Genomic DNA, 8,102 nt, shown 5'->3' with positions numbered 1-8,102 from the left:
TGATCCATGTACTTTTGGGATTTTGCATAGCACTTCTCATTAGAATGATTAGTAATGTAACATTTTTCCAAAGAGATGCTAGTGTAACTAGGGAATTAGCCATTTGATTTTGAGCATAAGGAAAGTGTTTCAAACTTGCTTCTTTAAAACCCTTAAGTAATAGCCAAGCATAATCAAGGTATGACCTCATTTTTTCTTCTTCTAACTCCTATTCTCCCTTGATTTGTGAGATACCAGCATTGAATCCCTAATTATCTTGACTTTCTTTGTCCCTACACTTGTCAATGCTTTAAGACCACATATGTAAGCTTCATAGTCAACCATGTTATTGGTAGCAAAAAAGCATAGCCTTTTGGACATCAACAACTTCTTCCCATTTGGTGCTACCAAACTACTCCCACTCTATCTCCACTCTTGTTCATAGCACCATTAAAGCATATTTTCTATCCCTGCACTTCTATTAAGTAGGTTTCTCATCTAGGAAACAAATTTCTACCTCTTCCTTCTCATCCAAAGGGTTTTCTAATAGGAACTCTGCTACTATATGGCCTTTGATGGTCTTCTTAGGAGCATGGATAATATCAAACTCTGATAATAAGATTCGCTACCTAGCTAGCTTCCCTACTAGTGCTGGTACTTCAAATTAATATAAGACCATATTGAACTCTAATAACAAGATTAGCCACTTAGCTAGCTTCCCTACTAGTGCTGGTACTTTAAACAAATATCTAAGCAAATCCATGAGGGAGACCACAATCACTTGGTAAGGCTAAAAATAGTGTTATAATTTCTTTATAGCCTATACAACTGCTAGATAGGTTTTCTCTACTAGAGCATACTTTTCTTCATATAGGAGTAGTTTTTTTGCTAATTAAGTAGATGGTTCATTCTAAATTGTTTATCCCTCATGCTAGCATTGCCCCCAGTGTAACATCTTTGATTGAAAAGTACAAGGTTGAGAGCGTCCTTGGTACTGGTGGTGACAAGACAGGTGAACTAGATAAATATTGCTTAATCTTATCAAAGGCTTCTTAACATTACTCATTCCAAAACATTAGCTAGTTCTTCCTTAGTAACTTGAAAATGGACTCATAAGTGGTGGTGAGCTTGGCTATGAACTTATTAATGTATTACAATTTCCCTTTAACTTCTTTATCAGTCTTAGGAGTTGGCATCTTCTGGATGACTTTAACCTTATCTGGATCTATCTATATCCCCTTCTAACTGACCAGGTGACCCAACAAGTTTCCTGAAGTGACTATGAAGATGCACTTGCTCAAGTTTAGCCTTATCTTGTACCTAATAACCCCTTGGAAGAACTTTTTTAGATCTTTAAAATGCCCTTCCCTAGTAGCATATTTAACCACCATATCATCCACATAGGCTTCTACTTCTGTGTGAATCATGTTATGAAATAACACTGTAGCCATCTTCTAGTAGATTGCTCCTGCATCCTTCAAACTAAAAGGCATGACCTTGTAGCAATAGGTCCCTCATTCTATGATGAAAGTTATCTTTACCTTGTCCACTAGGTCCATGAAAATCTATTATACCCTGAGATGCCATCCATGAATGAATACACAGCATGACATGTAACACTATCTATTAATTTCTTGACCTCTTGTGCTATTTTATCTTCCTATCCTACTCTAAGTTAATGCTCCATTTGCTTAACTTGCTTTATATTTGGATTAGTGGGAATCTTATGCTAAACTAAGTCTTGATATCATGTCTCGATCAATTCTAAGCGTATCATTATACCAAGCAAATGCTTAAATGTACTTGGTTAATAAAGTTATGAACTTATCTTTTTCTTCTTGAGTTAAATCTATAGCTAGTTTTATTTCCTAAGGGTCTTTTAGTGTACCTAAGTTAGTAGAGATCAAATTTATTTTATATATTGAAATGGATTTTATATGATCATGAATGCTATGCATATGTCCACCAAGATAAATATCAAATAAGCAAGCAAAAGGAGAATTCATATTATTAATTTTAACCTCAAAATTGGCATCCAATACATCATAAATGAAAGCATCAGTCCATTTGAGGGCTCCTTCTTTTGCCAAACTTAATCTCTTTGGGCTAATCATCCCTTTCTTCCTCTTTGCACTCATATCCTAACCCAAATCTGGTAAGCTGGCCCTTCATCTCAGGGATGGTCCTTAGGCCCTTAGAATGCTTTCCCAGGCCCATTATAAGGAAGAAATTCATTCCCTTCATCATACTAGCTACCTTGGGATCCATTCAATCCTCATATTATCCTAGCAACTTGAAGGCCAATTATTTGAGGAACAAAATTCTCCACATATAAGGTAGCTAGTTCCCCATCATTTTTAGCATTTATGGTGATCACCCCATCTACATAAGGGACCTTGATCTTTTGGTAAAATGTTAAAGGAACTCCACCAAATGGGTAGAACAAGACCCTTCCAAGCAACAAGGAAATGTGACTACAATATCAAGCATTGTGAATTCAAATTCAGCTTTAATTAGCCAAACCTTCATAATAGCCTTGTCTACCCTAACTAATTCCCTCTTAGAATCATCATAAGCCTGAATAACCATGTCAAACCGAATTAACTCTTATGGAAAAATCTCTAAGTTGAATAGAACATTGAGAGAGCACACTTTAATAGTTGACCAATAATCAATGATGTAATATGCCTCACCTAGGGTAGTTGGGATTTGTGTTTAAAGATGGAGTATTCCTCGAAGTCCCAAGTGAAGGAAAGAATCCAAGAGAAGTGGGGTGTTTAGAGAGAAAATAAGAAATAAGGGACTAAGCTAAAATTAGTTGTCTAGGCAAGTTCGATAATCAAAATTGGTCTAGACAAAATATAAAACCTGAAGGTAAGGGTTCCCTAACCAGCCCCTCTTTCATTTTCTCCATCTCTCTCTCTCTCTCTCTCTCTCTCTCTCTCTCTCTCTCTCTCTCTCTCTCTCTCTCTCTCAGTTTCTCACCCTCTACAACCCAAAACACCCCACCTTAGCTTCTAATGAAAAAGAACCACCTCCATACCTTTAAAAAGGGTAGGGACACCCTTTCCTCTCTCTTATCAAAGGGTTTGAAGAAGAAATGAAAGAAATCCTTCCCTTTGGGAACCATAACTACAAGAGCTAAGTCTTAATCTCTTTCCTCTTAGTTATTTGAGGTTTTAGGGTTAATATTTGTGAAGAAAGTTGGGTTAGGTTGTCATTAAGGTTATTTTAGGATTTTTATGTAAAATAAGAAAGTTGAGGTTAAATGTGTATATTTAAGTAAATGGAAAGTATTTATAGTTGTTTTAAGTCTAAAATAATAAAAGGAACTTAGAATAAAAAATACTAGGGCTTGATGTTGGGATTTTAAGGTTGGGACCCTATTTGCACTATGGATGGGTAAACCCAGATTCAGCTACTGATTCATGTGAACAATCACGTAAACAATGCATGGCAGCCTTCAGCCATCAAACCTACTCTATCTAAGAAATAATTTATTTCTCTTATTTTCATCACTAATCTTTTTGTGATGCATTGTTAAATTTTATCGTTAATGCCTCTATTTCTTCACATACACACATGCATATAGATGAACACAGACATATAATGGAGAATCTATAGCAAAAAATGGGGGATCAATTGACCCCTCATTTTATATATGACACCCACACCCCATTATATATATATATATATATATATATATATATATATATATATATACACATATAATTATTAAACTATTTTTTGATAAATATTAAAATTAGTTGAGATAAAAAAAAAATCACATCGTTCTTTCAAAATTTTGTTTATTTTTAAAAGTTTACTCTAACTTTCTATTAATTAACTTTATCAAGACAAAATGATATAATTTTACGTGTGATAAATTGATAAATGGTTTTGAATTACTTATAAAGATATTTGTATTTTTGATAGCATTAATAATATTGTAATTCTTTTATAATTTTAATGGTATTAGATTTCATTGAGTGTAATTATTCATTACATTTTTTATTTTTAAGTAATATTTTATTTATTATTTTTTATATATTCTCTGAAATTTTTTTTTCTTAATCCGTCATATATATATAATTTCAAACAAATAGATTTGGTTAAATGATTTTTTTGGTTCGCTATGTCTACCCTTTTAAGCTAGCACTAAAATTCATTTTGCAAAAATATCCTATAAAATATTTCCTTAATCTCTTTGACAAAATAGTATTAAAGTTCCAAGACCCAATTCCAACAAACTCATTGGTTTTTTTAGTTAGATAATAATTGATGGACTATATAATAAGTGATTTTTTTTTTTTTAGTATAATTGGCTCCAATTAAAGTTTAAATTTGATATTTCATAGCTTTGGCAATGATTCTAATTCCACTAAACTAAAACTATACACTACTTATTGAACTAATCATTTCCATATTGCAACATTTTAGTTCTACTATGCGCCTGATACACTTGTATTATATAGATGTTTTTAAGTATATTTGTATAATATTTCATAGCATTTAGATAAGTAATCTCATGCATAATCATCAATTTTATGTACTTTTGTAAATTCCATTGCCAAACTCTGAATCCTATGTTTTTTGTATGTTTCTAGGTGTTTTTGAAGAGGTTCCAAGGCATAGGAGCATAGTAGAGAGCTTGGAAAGGCCAAAGAATTGAGAAATGTTGCTGATACACCTTACACGGTTCGTGTAATCAAAGCCACAGATCTGTGTAACTTACTGCTAGAAGAAAGACAAAGAGCCAAAGAAGAATCAAAGTACATGGGCCTTGTGCCATGCCCCGTGTAAATTATGAAGACCCGTGTAAGTCTTTGCCGGGCCAAGCTTGAAGATTTCCCTGAAGTAAAAAAAGTACACGGGCCGTATAATCAGGCCCGTGTAACTGCCTGAGGCCCATATAAAGTCCTATCCTGATACAAGATGCAATAATTTAAGTTCCAGTAAGTTACACGGCCCTAGGCCGTATAGTGACACATGGGTCGTGTATCACGCAACAATCAGTTTCCTGAATTGGTTCTAGCTCTAGCTGTGACAGAGAGAAGAGACTCCTAATGCCTTGAGGAATCTAAAAACCTAACCTTAGATCATTCAGTATAAATAGAGGAGCCGCAAAAAACCGAAGAGAGCTTTTAGTTTTGAAGTTTTAGGAGAGAAATCTTAATTCCAAACCTAATCTCACCTTCATATTCACATCCTTCATAGCCGTCTTGGAGAGTAGATCATTAGTACAAGAGGGAAGCCTCCAGCCGAAGTTCCATAAGTTCAAGTCTGCAGAAAATCCTCATCGGTTCTTTTGTTTTATTTCTTTAAGACCATTCATGTTCTTTTATTTTATTTCTATTATGTTTGTTAAACTCACCATGAGTGAGCAAATCCTTGATTCTGGAATTCGGAGAGTAACACTTGTAATTATTATTATGGACGAATACTGAGTTTTATTTATTGGATTTTAGTTTTGCCATTTGATTCAATTTCTTGTGATCTTAATGCATGCTATGTGTTGGTATCCACTTAGTATTGATTACAAATATTAATTAAAGGACTGAAAGGTGAAGATTAATATTAGAAAATCAGGATTTTGAACGTAGGAAATCTGACCTAGAGATAGGCTAATGACCTTTGTGGAGTTCCAAAATTAATCATGAATCTTAAAGGGTTTTATTTGGACTAATCACCAACGAAAGTAGGGTTTGGCTCTAATTGGAACACATCATAGGTGCCTTGAGAGAGGACTTAGGATATCCTAAGATTAATTTCCATCAAAGTGATGATCCTCAATCCAATGAATAAACGAGATTAAAATCCATAATAAGATTACAGTGTGGAATCTTAATTCTAGAATTGTTTCAATAGATAGTTTTATTCAAAGTTTATTTTTAGCATCCAAAATAAGTTTAATATACTCTTCATTCATATTCAGTAGCCTAAACAGTCAGAATTGCTGTGTAGTTTAGTACTTACTAACTAAATTCCTCATGGGACGATACTTCACTCACTACTCTATTACTTCTTAGTGATCCATGCACTTGCAGGGTTGAAAAACTAGCAAATAAGTTTTTGGCACCATTGTCGGGGAATTTAGTTTTAGCAATATTGAGCGATAGGCAATTTAGGTGATTTAGACATTTATATTTACTATTTAGTTTTTTTTTAATTTGTTTTATTTCTTTTCTTTTCTCTTCAGTATTTGGTCTGGTGCATGACCATAGCAAAACAGGAAGAAGAAGTTTTGGGCTTAGATCCTGAGATAGATGGAACTCTGAGAGCCATCAGGAGAGAAAGGAGACACCAAGAGCAAGATCAAGGAAATTCAGAAATTCTATTTATGGCCGACAATAACAATAGGCCAAGACTCTTGAGAGACTATGGAGCTCCATCTATCCAAGGATTTCAGCCCAGTGTTACGAGACCTACAGTGGAAGCCAATAACTTCGAACTGAAACCAGCATGGCTCCAAATGATTCAACAGACCCAGTTTAGAGGTTCACCAACAAAAGATATGCACTACCACCTCCAGTGCTTTCTTGCCCTATGTGACACATTCAAGATGAATGGAGTATCTGATCAAGCTAAAAGACTCAAAGCATTCCCATTCTCCCTTTAAAACAAAGCAAGGAAGTGGTTACTTTCTTAACTTGCTAGAACATTCACCACTTGGGAAGACCTTTCACAAGCTTTTCTAGCAAGGTATTTCCCACCTATAAAGACTGCAAAGTTGAGGGTTAAGCTCAACACCTTTAGACAAAAGGAAGGTGAATCACTCTATGATGCATGGAAAAGATATAAGGACCTGCAGAGGGAATGTCCACACCATGACATAGAAGATTGGCTCCTAGTTTAGAATTTCTATAATGGGCTACTACCCTTTAAAAGGAGCATGGTAGATTCAGCTACAGAAGGTGACCTAATGGAGAAAATAGTGGCACAAGCACTTGAACTTCTGGAGACGGTCGCATATCACAACTATGAGTGGTCGAATGAAAGAGGAAACACAAGGAGAACAGTAGGGATCCTACAAGTGGATGCCCTAAGCTTGATAAATGCTCAATTTGATCAACTCACGAAGCGGCTCGACAAAATGCAAGCTAACACTATAGGTACAAGCAACCAGCACAGCGACGATTGTGGAGGAGGATATACGACTTCGAAATTCAACAACTTCAATGAACCCTCCATAGAACAGATGAACTATGTGAGTAACAGAGCAAACTTCAACCAGAGGCAGCTCAACAATCTGTACTCAAATACTTACAACCCTAGATGGAGGAACCACCCGAATTTCTCATGGTCAAATTCCCAAAATCAGCCAATGAATAAACAATAAGGGTACAAACCACCAGTACCCCTTGGGTTTCATAACAGAGGACAAAACTTTGCACAACCACCACCACCTCCTCAACCTCAATAGTCTAAACCAAAGATGACCATGGAATCCATGATGGAAGGCCTCCTAGCAGCTCAACAACAATAGTATGAAATGATTAAACAACTGACTTCCAGAATGGACCAACTTGCTACTCACAACAAGATGCTTGAAAATCAAATTGCTGAGCAAGCAAGTTCTTCAAGCAAAGCTGCTGGTAAACTGCCTAATCAACCAGAGATGAACCCAAAGGAGCATTGTAAGGTAGTTACATTAAGGAGTAGAAGAATTCTAGAATAACCAGAGGAAGAACCAATAAAGGAAACCTCTCATAAATCTAAAAGCCAAGTATAGAAGAAAGAGGAAGAAGCCAAGAGGGATCAGGAAGAGGAAACAAGGAAGAAAAAGAAGCTACCAAAGCCATATCAGCCTCCCCTACTTTCAGAGATTCTACAAAGCCAAATTGGTCAAGCAGTTTGAGAAGTTTTTAGAAGTTTTACAGAAACTTTACATTAACATTCTCTTCACTAAAGCACTTTCTTAGATGCCATCCTATACCAAATTGCTTAAGGAAATTCTGTCAAAGAAAAGAAAGCTGGAAGACTATAAGACTGTTGCTCCAATAAAGGAATGCAGTGCCATACTGCAAAACAAATTGCCTCCAAAGCTGAAGGATCCAGTAAGCTTCTCCATACCTTGTCTCATTGGCGATAAGAAAATAGACAAGGCCCTCTGTGATCTTGGA

The 8,102-nt window shown here is 35.4% G+C and overlaps 1 non-coding gene across 1 annotated transcript; it reads right to left on the bottom strand.

The window, feature by feature from the left end:
* Positions 1–6,706: 6,706 nt before the first annotated feature.
* LOC131175130 (small nucleolar RNA R71) lies at positions 6,707–6,813 on the bottom strand. Its single transcript, XR_009145291.1, has one exon. It is a non-coding gene; the product is annotated as a small nucleolar RNA R71 (small nucleolar RNA).
* Positions 6,814–8,102: the final 1,289 nt, after the last annotated feature.

This window comes from Hevea brasiliensis, chromosome 16 (assembly GCF_030052815.1).
Source record: "Hevea brasiliensis isolate MT/VB/25A 57/8 chromosome 16, ASM3005281v1, whole genome shotgun sequence".
NCBI classification, from domain to species: Eukaryota; Viridiplantae; Streptophyta; class Magnoliopsida; order Malpighiales; family Euphorbiaceae; genus Hevea; species Hevea brasiliensis.
The sequence above is the reverse complement of the archived record's forward strand: the minus strand, read 5'-3'. Positions and strand labels throughout refer to the sequence as shown.